Source organism: Phascolarctos cinereus, unplaced genomic scaffold (genome assembly GCF_003287225.1).
Source record: "Phascolarctos cinereus isolate Bilbo 61053 unplaced genomic scaffold, phaCin_HiC Scaffold_2;HRSCAF=192, whole genome shotgun sequence".
NCBI classification, from domain to species: domain Eukaryota; kingdom Metazoa; phylum Chordata; class Mammalia; order Diprotodontia; family Phascolarctidae; genus Phascolarctos; species Phascolarctos cinereus.
Genome location: NW_027555625.1, coordinates 33930766 through 33942917, shown reverse-complemented (window position 1 = coordinate 33942917; position 12152 = coordinate 33930766). Strand labels below are relative to the sequence as shown.

Genomic DNA, 12152 nt, shown 5'->3' with positions numbered 1-12152 from the left:
CCCCTCAACCACACCAAGGCCCCTCCCCTCTGACTCACACGAAACCAACTTTACCCAAAAGTTGTCTGGCTACTTAGGTACTGCAAGCCCGAGCCAGCTACGAGCAGGCAAGTAGAGAGTTGGGCAGCCACTGGGGACGGGAGAGGGCCCACCGGGAGTAAAGGGTGGAGGGTGAACAAACAGGCGGAGCCCTGGAGGTGGACGGTGAGGACCGAGGGCAGGGCTGCCCTCCTATCAAACTGGCACTCTGCAGCAGGGAAAGCTCTGCTCACCTTTGTGCCGACTACCAGGGTGGGGAGGAGGGTGCTCCAGCTCCATGGGTGTGTGCTGCGATCTAGTTGTTTTCCCCTGGGGGAAGGTGGGGAATGGGATTTCTTCAGTTTGATTTAGCCAGGGCAAGCCTGGAAAGAAATCCCCCATCTAGAACATGGAGGGAGACCCAGGGGAAAGAGGAAGATAAAGTTTGAGAGAACACTCTAAAGGCATTACTGAATAGATGGAGGATATCTGTAGGGGACACATTTGTCGTTGAAATCCCAAGCCCATCCCACTTGGAATTCCTCAGCCTTCTGCTGATTTCCACTTCACCCCCTTTAGTTTCCAGGGAAAAGACACATTCAGGCCAAGAAATGTGATGTGACAAATTCTGAATCACAGGAATCTGACTTAATGAGGAAAAGCCCTGGCATTTAACTGTTTCCAGTTAAAACTGGCCTCCCCAGTGAGACTCTAAGTTAGTTATGGGCAGAGATAGTGCCCTTTCTCTTCATCACAGTGCCTGGCATAGTGCTAGGCACCCAGGAGCCACTCCATGATGGCTCATTTGAGAATGAAGAAGGACATGGAATTGGCAGGAGTGACCAGGGCATCACCCTGAGCCGCTGGATGAGGGCCACCCTTCCAGATGCCCAGCTCTCTGCACTGTCAAGCCAAAAACTCATTCTGCCCTGGTTCTGCTTTAACAGAGCATTCTAAAAAGAGGAGGCCTGGCTCCGTTTCAAAGTGGTTTGTTTCCTGGTTATATAGTAGTTGTTTGGCTTATGCTTTGGTGTGTTACAGCCACATCGATCGATTTCTGTTATGGGTTCAGTGAACAAGTATGATGCAGTCATAGGAGGTTGCCGTGAGATTTAGAGCTTGAAAATCATTTAGTTCATTGGTGTCCAACCATTACCATAAAAAAAAAAAGTCAAAGGCTGCCACATAGTAGTAGTTGTACTATTCAGAATTTATGGGTAAGATGTGTTATGAAAAGCAGGTAAGACTGTAATTAGGGTGGGGCAACAGGAGCTATGCTCCAGGGCACTGAAATTTAGAAGTCATATTTTTTGAAGGGGGAAGTATATGTAAATGAAGGGCATCTAGGTGGTGCAACGGATAGAGTGCCAGGCCTGGAGTTAAGAAGATCTGAGTTCAAATCTGGCCTCAGACACTTACTAGCTGTGTGACCCTGGGCACGTCACTTCACTTTGTTTGCCTCAATTTCCTCATCTGTCAAATGAACTGGAGGAGATGGCAAACCACTCCAGCATCTTTGCCAAGAAAACCCCAGATGGGGTCACTAAAAGTTGGACGTGACTGAACATCAACAACGATATATATATATATATATATATAGGCAAAAGGAAATAATAGTATTTACCCACCTTGACAAAGTTTGCTTCACAGCAGCAGAGTAGGTCTCAGCTCCTTACGATTGGCTTGAAAGGCAAAAAACTTCAATTTATGTATGCTTTAAGCATCATAGAAGGAACTGTAATTACTAATTACCCTCCCTGCTCAATTAAATTGTTCTAAATTGCTTTCATGGCTTTTACACAACAAATTACAAAGGTGATTTGAGGGCAGGTTTACAGCTATTCACTCCTGGTCCAGGGACTAAAATACTTGCTACCGCTCGGGGAGCAGGTCAGACAGGAGGAGTCCTAGCTGAATTTCTCCCTGCTGTATTTGGTTCTTTTCTTGATATATTGGCATTAGGAACCTTTGTGACCCGCATAGCAAAGACCCCTTAGGTCACCTACTTCTCTTCCCAAATAAGCTTCTGTCTGCAAACTGCATGAGGTCAAGCATAGTAGAAGGAAGTGGTGAGGAGGGGAGTTGTAGAAAATACGCTGGAGGAGCTGGAGTCACTAACCAGCAATGATGGCTGGGTCAACTCCCTTCAACTCAGTCCCCCAAACATAAGTGCTTGCTATGTATCCTAGCGTGAGAGTGCTACGACTATAAGAGCCTGTAAGCACCACTGGGCTCAACCCTTCCTCATTTTACAGATGGGGAAACTGAGGCTCCCAGAGAGTTGAGTGACTTACCCAAAGTCACATGTGTTATAAGTGAAAGGCAATGTGTAATGTGCTGGGGATTAAAAAATAAAAAATGAAACAATTCCTACCCTCAAGAAGCTTGCATTCCACTGGGGGGCTGGGGCTCCTATACAGTGAGGGACACAGATGAACATGAACAGAAGTGATAGGAGGTGATTTCAAGAAGGATAGAGTAGTATGATATAGTGGGGTGGGATGGGGATCAGGCCAAGTCTCTGAGCTCCTGTTTCCTAGAAAATGGCGGGGGATTAGATTAAAGGATCTCTAAGAACCCTTCTAACACAAAAATTCTGCATTTCTCTATGAGCCAAGAAATTAGTATGCAGTACAAATCAGCTCGAAAGCCAGGGACCAGGGTTCTGATCTTGCCTCTGCTGCTAACTGGTTTTGTGAGTGACCACAAGCAATTTGTATTACCTCTTATTTTCCCCATTTATAAAATGAGGAAGTTCTACTAGGAAAAAAATAACCCACTTCTTTTTTCAAACATTCTTTTTTCGGTTTTGAGTTTTAAATTCTCTCCATCTCCTGCCCCTCCCCTCCACTGAGAAGGCAAGTAGTATGCTATTCCATGATACATGTGAAATCAAGCAAAACATATAGAAAACTTTTTTAAAAGGCAAAAATTATTGCTTTTAAATTAATTTATATTTTATTAATCATGGCAGCATCTACCTGCATTTGTAAAACAGTCATACATACATACATATGTATATGTGACATAGCATTTATTTAGTCTACGGAATGTATGTCTACTTATTTATTTTACTGAGTCATTTAATGAGACAGACACTTCGTCATTTCTTTAAGGACTCCCAGGAGTCTGAGACCCACAAGGAGGGAACCACTGATCTAATCCAACTGCCTCATTTTTAAAGATGGGGAAACTGAGGTCCAGAGAAGTGAATTTCTTGATTCCTTTTGGTTCCTGGCCCTGAAATTGTCATTAGGTGCTCCAAAATCTGGGAAACACATTGTTGGGAGAGGGTTGTTTCTATTTTTTGTTTCTTACTTTTACAATTATCTTTGGTCTTTATCTCAGCATTTCTGAATATCTCCTCCCACTGAGCTTCTAAAGAAGAATAAAAGGGAAAGGATAGGGCCAGCATTGGTGATTTCACCAATATTGGGGATCCCCGGGTTAGGAAACTGGTCAGCAGGTTTTTTTGGGGGGGGAGGGGCAACTTAGTCTTAAAGAGTTAACTGGAGGGCTGAGAAATTAAGGGACTGAGCCAAGGTCCCATGGCCAGGAAGGGGGAGAAGAAGGATTCTATCCCCTAAGCTCTGCTGAGAGAGAGAGAGAGAGAGAGAGAGAGAGAGAGAGAGAGAGAGAGAGAGAGACAGAGAGACAGAGAGAGAGACAGAGAGAGACAGAGAGAGAGACAGAGAGAGAGACAGAGACAGAGAGAGAGAGACAGAGAGACAGAGAGACAGAGACAGAGACAGAGAGGGACAGAGAGAGACAGAGACAAAGACAGAGAAAGAGAGAGAAACAGACAAAGAGAGAGAAACAGAGACAAGAGAGAGACAGAGGGAGAAAGACAGAAACAGAGAGAGACAGAGAGGGAGAAAGACAGAGAGAGACAGAGAAACAGACAGAGAGAGAGAAACAGAGACAAAGAGAGACAGAGAGAGAGACAAAGAGACAGAGAGACAGAGACAGAGAGACACACACACACAAAGACAAAGAGAGACAGAGAAAGACAGAGGGAGAAAGACAGAAACAGAAAGAGACAGAGATAGAGAAACAGAGACAAAGAGAGACAGAGAGAGAGACAAAGACAGAGACAGAGAGACAGAGACAGAGAGAGACAGAGGGAGAAAGACAGAAACAGAAAGAGACAGAGATAGAGAAACAGAGACAAAGAGAGACAGAGAGAGAGACAGAGACAGAGAGACAGAGACAGAGAGAGACAGAGGGAGAAAGACAGAAACAGAGAGAGACAGAGATAGAGAAAAAGAGACAAAGAGAGACAGAGACAGACAATCTCTGCTGAGAGAGAGAGAGGCAGTTTATCAAAACCAACTGGTACGTTGACTGAGCCTCAGAACAAGGGCAGCCTTGGCAGATGAGGGAGGGAGGTGCATCTGGCTGAATCAGAGTTGTTTCCTCACTATCTTACAAAGACCCCCAAACTCCTAGCCTGGGTCTCTCTCAGGAAAGGGGTGCTTAAAGAAAGGTGAAAGGGAGCACCCTGGGGAGAATGAGAGACATTGGCAGGGCTGGTCCCAGGTCCAGGGTCCCACCTGGCCACCCCTTTCTCTGCATTCACTAGGGGAGAAATGAGGATGTGGCCTGGAGGAATGGGGGAGGGAAGGGAAGGAAGGAGAGGAAGATGGGAAGGAAGAAGGGCCCCACCCAGAATGTGTGACTAACCCCTGGAGTCTTGGGGAGCCTGTCAGGCAGCTTTAGACAGTCCAGGGAGCTGGCGGTGGCCAGGCCCAGACGCCTCTAGCGGGTGGTTTCCTGTGTCTGGACTCTCTGGCCCCGGGCTCAGCCCTCAGACCAGTCCTGGGTGAGAGTGCGGCCTGGGCAGCTGGGGCCAGACTCCCCACTTCTCTCCCTTCAGAGCCCCCTTCCCGATGCCTCTGGGCCTGACATGCAGGGCCTGACAGTGGGTTGGGTTCTCATCAATCATCACTCAAATAATAACTGATAATAATGGTAACTCTGGTGTAAGGGATAGAGTGCTGGGCTTTGGGGTCATGAAGATGCATCTTTGTGAGTTCAGATCCGGTCAGACACTAGCTGTATGACTCTGGGCAAGTCTCAACCTTGTTTGCCTCAGTTTCTTTATCTGTAAAATGAGCTGAAGAAGGAAATGGCAATCTGCTCCAGTATCTCTGCCAAGAAAACCCTGCAAAAAGGGTCATGAAGGATTGGACATGACTGAAACGATAAGACCTGAGATCAAATCCTGCCCAGATGCTGAATATCTGTGCAACCCTGGGCAAGTCTCTTAAACCTTCTCAGCCTCGCTTTACTCATCTGTAAAATGGGGATAATGATAGCAGGTAATAATGCCGGGATGGTTGTGATGATCAGATGAGATCCCACTCGTAAAGCGCTTTGCAAGCCTTCCCGTGTTTGCTGTAGAAATGCTCGTTATTGTGGTCTACTTGACATGAACATCCTGTCCTCATCTTGGTCACGGCCATTTGATGAGATACATTCTGCACTCTGTACTATTTCTGCTTTCCAGAGGAGGAGACTGAGGTTTAGGGACATCAATCACAAGATGAGATCAGAGCTGAGGTCCTCATCAGGTGGCTCTGTTTCTCAGCCCAGGTCCAAAGGCCCGGCTCCTCTGGCCTCCTTCACCACCAGGCACAGAGTCAGAGGTCCTGGGTTCGGATCCTGACTCTTCTGCTTGACTTTAGACCATCTGAGAGCCTTTGCCCGGCACTGTGCCAGTTTCTGGGCCTACAAAGACAAAAATGACATCATTCCTGACCTAAAGCGCTCTACATTCACTGGGGGAGTTACTTTTTTCTTAGGCCCCAGCTTCCTCTCTAAAATGAGCAGGTCCCAGTAGATGACCTGATGTCCCTTCTGGCCCTAGATCACTTGAAGGAGCTACCTCCTTCATTTTACAGATGAGGAAACTGGGGCAAGTAAGGGACCTGCCCAGGGTCACACAGCTAGTGAGTGAGTGTCCAAGGGGAGGCACATTCTGCTGGGTGGTCAGAGTGGGGATCAGGTCTGAAAAGATTGGGTGGGACAGGGGGAGGAGGGAACTCAGTTAACCTGTTTGGGGGGGGTAGATGGAGGGCTGATTTAGGAGGAAGGAGGGAGAGTGGGGGGAGTGGAGAGGCAGGCAGAAGCCCCTTAAAGGAAACCCATCCATCTCCCTAAATGAGAGTGAATGTAGAACTCCCAGCTGTGAGGATGGTGGGGAAGGCCAGTTATAAACCATTCCATAAGATAATCACCTTTGAGCTGACTTTCTTGCTAGTTTAAAAGCTGAAGCCCCCCTAGCCTGGTTTTGCTGCCTGAAGAGAGAAGGAGACAGAGGAAAGCAATGCTTCCATCTGGAGCAAGAATTCCCAATCCTCCAACCAGGACCGGGGCCACCCAACTGTACAGAGAAATGCTGCTAAGATATATTTTTTAGCCGTTTACTAGCTTATTTTCTAATTTTAGCTGCATTCCTTTTGTTTGTGCAAAACCTCAAAATTTTATGTAGTCAAAATTGACCATTTTGCCTTTTGTGATCCTATTGAGCTCTTTCCCTCTCTATCAATTTGACAGTTAATTTTTTCCTTGCTCTTTTAGTTTGTGTATGATATCAACTTTTACCCCTAAATCATATGCCAACCCCACCGTCCCCTCTCCTCCACAAGAATAGCATGGGAGACTTTGTCAATGCTTTGCTAAAATTTCTGCAGCTGCTAAAACCCACAGCATTCCCCTGGTCTATTTAACCGTGTCAAAAAAAGAAATGAGGTTAGTCTAGCATTATTTGTCTTACATGGCTTACACAGAGCCACTCCAATTCTATGTCCCTCCCGCCCCCATTTCTTCTTAGGATGTTCACTTAATCAATCACCCTGTAGTTTGTGACACATTGAGGAGGAGAAGCTCACTGTCCTATAGCTTGTAAATTCCATTTTCTTACCAATTTTTTCTAAACTAGGACATCTATCCTCCATTCCTGTGGCAGTTTCTCCCATTCTTGCTTTTTTAATTAAATTTTTTTTCAAACAAAAATCAGCTTTTTCTCTCCTCCCCTCACCTGAAAGCAAAACAAACAAATATAGTCAAACAAAACTCGGAACTGGCCGTGCTAAAACAAACATTTCTCATTCTGAATCCCTCACTATCTGTCTGGAGGCGGACAGCATGTGTTATCATGAATCCTCTGGTATTGTGATTAGTCACTGGGTTTATCAGAATTCCCGAGTCTCTCAGAGTTGTTTGTCTTTATAGCATTGTAGTTATGGTGTAAATTTCTCCCTTCGTTTTGTATCTGTTCATGCAGGTCTTCCCAGGTTTCTCTGAAACCATCCCCTTCATTTCTTACAGCATAATAGTATTCCATCACATTCACATATCATAACTTATTCAGCCATTCCCCAATTGATGGATAGCCTTTCAGTTTCCAAGTCTTCTACACAAAAAAATAGCTGCTATAAATATTTTTGTACATATGGATCTCTTTCCTTTTTTTTTGATCTCTTTAGGGCATAGACCTAGTAGTAGTATCACTGGATATGCACAGTTTAATAGCTATTTGGGCATAGTTCCATATTGCTTTCCAGAATGGCTAGACCAGTTCACAGCTCCATCAACAATGCATTAGTGTCCCTGTTTTCCTACAGCCCCTCTATCTTTCTTCATTTTCCTCTTTCGTCAACTTTGCTAATCTGATGGGTGTGAGGCGGAACCTCGGAGTTGTTTTATCATTTCTGTAATTATTAGTGATTTAGAAAAACTGCCTGTTTCTATCTTTTGACCATTTATCAATAGAGGAGTGGCTTTTATCCTTATAATTTTGAATCAGTTCTCTATATCCTAAAAATGAGACTTTTATCAGGGAAATGCTGCTAAGGGTTTTATTTTATTTTATTTTATTTTTTTACCATTGACTTGCTTTTTTTTCTAATTTTAGCTGCATTCCTTTTATTTGTGCAGAACCTCAAAATTTTATGTGGTCAAAGTTGTCCATTTTGCCTTCTGTCATCCTATTTCTTGTTTGGGAAATGAGCTCTTTCCCTGTCTATTAATCTGACAGTCAATTTCTTCCTTGCTCTTTTAATTTGTTTATAACATCACCTTTTACATCTAAATCCTATGCCAATTGAGGACTTATCCCACTGCATCCGGGGTCATCTCTAGTCGTCCTGATCTATATCTTGCCGCTGGATCCAGATGGCTCTGGAGGAGTTAGCGAGGCTGGTGACTTTGCACAGCCCTGCCTCACTTAAATCCAATTCAGTGTAAGTCATGACATCATCTCCTCGATGTCATGGTCCTCTTCGAGAATGAAGGACAAACAACAACAACATCTTGGTATACACTGTGAGATGTGGCTCTGTGTCTAGTTGTTGACAGACTGCTTTCCAGCTTTCCCAATGTTTTTTTTTTTGGGTGGGGCTAGGCAATGGGGTTAAGTGACTTGTCCAGGGTCACACAGTTTCCCAATAGTTTTTGTTGAAGAGTGAGTTCTTTCCCCAATAGCTGAGAGCTTTGGGTTTATCAGACAGGCTACTATGCTCATAAACTCTGTATATTATATATCTAATGTGGTCTACTGAACAACCTCTATTTCTTACCCAGTAGCAATTATTTTGATGATTATGGCTCTGTAATATAGTTTGAGATCTGATACTGCTAGCCCTCTTCCTTTCCACTTTAAAAAAAAATTGATTTCCTTGAGATTCTTGACTTTTTTTTCTTCCAAATGAACTTTGTTATTTTTTTTCTAGCTTCATAAAGTAATTCTTTGGTAGCTTGGTGATTAGCACAGCACTGAATAAGTAAATTAATTTAGGCAGTGTTGTCATTTTTATTACATTGTTTATTTATTACATTTTTTACATTATTACATTTATTGTATTATTACATTGCCTTGGCCCACCCATGATCAGTGGATATTTCTCCAATTATTTAGATCTGTATTTGTGTGAATAATGTTTTGTAATTGTGTTCTTTCCACAGTCTCTTGAATAACCCTGACAAGCGGGCTCAGCGGCCACATCTGCTGATTCTTCCAGGACCTAAGGTAGTGCCAGGTGCTTTGAATTCATCAAAGGCAGCTGGGTAGCCTCTTACTATGATAAAATAATAATAGCTAGCAGTTATAGAACACTTTAAGGTTTTCAAATCACTTTACAGAAGTTATCTTATTTTATCGTCACAACAGCTCTGGGGGGTAGGGGTATAATTATCTCCATTTTACAGATGAGATAAGGCTTACAGAGGTTATGTACCTTGCCCAGAGCCACATAGCTAGTAAATGTTTGAGGCTACATTTTTAAAAATTCCATTTTATTTTATTTTCATTTCCAAGTTCTCTTCTCCCTTCATGCATTTAAAGACAAGAAAAACAAAATCCATTACAAATATGTATAATCATTCGGAACAAATTCCCACATTAACCATATCGAAAGAAGGAAAGAAAGAAAGAAAGAAAGAAAGAAAGAAAGAAAGAAAGAAAGAAAGAAAGAAAGAAAAGAAAGAAAGAAAGAAAGGAGAGAAAAATAAAGCTTCAATATACACTCTGAGTCCATCATGTCTCTCTAGAAGTGGGTAGCATATTTTGTCATGAGTCTTCTGGAAGTATACAGCATTGATCAGACTTCCCAAGTCTTTCAAGGTTGTTTGTCTTCGTAGTATTGTTATTACTGTATAACTTGTTCTCCTGGTTTGGCTCACTTCACTTTGCATCAGTTCATACAAGTCTTCCCAGCTTTATCTGGAACTACCACCTTCATTGTATCTTATAGCACAGCAGTATTCCATCATATTCATCTATCATAACTTGCTCAGCCATTCCCCAATTGCTAGAGATTCTTTCAGTTCCAAGTCTTCAAGCTGTTATAAATACTTTTGTACATATGGGTCTTGAGGCTGCTTTTGAACTCAGGTCTTCCTGACTCCATGGGCCACCTCACTGCTCTCTTGGGAATTAATTTGCCCTCACTCACTTCTGTTCTGTCTTTATGACCTCAAAGAAAATTCTCATTGGCAAAACCAACCAAAGCAAAATAAGCTTTATTGCTGTATTGCAATGGCCCTCTATCATCATTCTATTTTCCTTGTAGAATTTCCTCCTTTCCCCCAATAAAGTTTAATCCATTTAATTTTCTTTAAGTGAGCTTTGCAGCCTCAGCTCATTTAGAGACCTCTGGCATAGGATCAGGGTAAGTTTTTGTATGCACCCCCTGTTACCTGTTGGTGCTTTCTATAATTTCATTTTTATCAATACATGTTGTTTTGACACAATCCACTTCCCAAATTGATCCCTCCCCCCAACACATACATATATACTCATACATAAAGCACATTGCCTGAAAATTGTTAAGGAAACCTGCCCAATCCTGTATTTGCCAATGGGACATTACTTCCCAATTAGGTAGTTTATAGATTGTTAACAGAAAAGGAGGATGTGTCTTTTAACTCTGATGGTCAAATACCAATATTGATTGCTGTATTTGCCCTAGGTCAAATTTTGGTCTCTTACTATTGTATATCTTTCTAAACTTTAAACTGGTTGCTGAGTTTCTTGGGTACCTCCATGGAGAAAATTTCTCCTTTTCCTCTTTATTGGAATTGCTTCCCTTTTTTTCTAAAGAATTTCATTTGTGAGTTTCCCATCTTGTGTGGACTGATTCTCACTGCAGAATTTCAGTGTGTGGGAGTCTACCTATACTTTCTCTTAATACTTTGAAATCTGTTCTCCCCAAATCTAAGATGCACATCAGATGGAGTCCAGTGTTCTTCTCCTCTGTCACAGATCCAGAGATAGAGGTTACACTTCCCAGTCTCCATCATTTCCCAGTTCCTGTTGGTGAGACAGATCCAGAAAGTTATTTCCCATTGTTGGGTCTTCTACCTTTTGAAGAGTGAAATTATCATTATTATTCTTACCAGCCCTGCTTAGGAGACTGGCATTCCTGTATTTTAAGCTGTGGTCCAGAAATCCAATTCCAAATCTGAATCAAAGCCACATTCTTAACCAGCTTTTTGCTTCCCCAATGACCACTAGTTAGCAGCTGAGGCAGGATTAGAAGGCTTCTACCATGGAGAGTGAAATTCAACAAAGGTCGACTAAGGCACATATTCCCAAGCAAGATAACAGCTTATCAGCAGGGCACAAACCTGGTAATAAAGCGGGTCTAATGACTGCCTCAGTTAGCCAAAAGACCCTAAAAAGGAGAAGTGACTCCTTTTTATAAGATTAGAACAAATAAGAGAACAGGGTAGGTAAGGAAAGAATACAATTGGTTACAGGGTTGGCAGCATCATGGGGGTGAGGATGACATGACTGGTTATGTCAGGAAAGGGGGGCTCATACACACGTGGGGCCAAGACCACCCCCTCTGTCTCTTAGAGGACTGCTTTATTGATTTATGGTACCCATCCGCACCTTGAGGCTATTGACAGTGGACCAGGGACTCATTGACTTCTGGGAAGATAAGATTGCTTTTAATTGGGCAAGGATGGGCTAAGATGGGACATGGTCAGCTTGTAGGCCCTCAAAGATAACACACAAAGATAAAGATAACACATGGAGTTTTCTCAGGAGGTAAGGTTATGAGAGATAACAAATTTTCTTGGCACAAAGCAATTTGCAGGTGGTGCTGAGATAACAATTCTCTTAGAATTAAAGTGTTTTATGAGAGTATTGAACCTCTAAACTTAGCTCAGAGTTTTTCTTTGATTAAAAGTGGATAGAGATCTGGCTATGAGAGAAGACTGAACTTTGGAACTCATGAGCGTCTTCACTCAGAGACAAAGAAAGGTTTGATACAGAATAGAACCAATCACAGAATGGAATCCAATATAAAATACAGGATCAGTGTTTGATTTCCACACTCCAAAGATTCCAGGCTCTGAGAACTCAGGCTTTCATGGGTATGAAGGCCCTGTGAGGCAGGCAGAGAGGTTAGCCTGGAGAGAGGCGGGAGCACTGAAGTTTCACCAAATTCTCACTGTTCACAAAATTCCTATGGTTTTTCCATTGCCTTCGGGAAAAAGTCTAAGGTTCTCTGCTTGGCAACTGAGGCAGAACTGGACAGAAGGACATAGAAGCCAAGGGAGTAGATGAAGAAGCAGAGAAGGGAGAAAAACTGGGAGATCAGAGAGAAGAGCAAAAGAAACGG

General features: G+C 43.0%; 1 protein-coding gene across 1 annotated transcript in view; it reads left to right on the top strand.

Moving 5' to 3' along the window:
* CAPG (capping actin protein, gelsolin like) overlaps nt 1–12152 on the top strand; it is a 28226-nt gene continuing 16074 nt past the window's right edge. Inside the window, exons 1-2 of the mRNA XM_020969525.2 lie at nt 1–107; nt 8986–9049. The gene's annotated coding sequence lies outside the window, so the exon portion shown is untranslated. The remainder of the gene's footprint in view (nt 108–8985; nt 9050–12152) is intronic.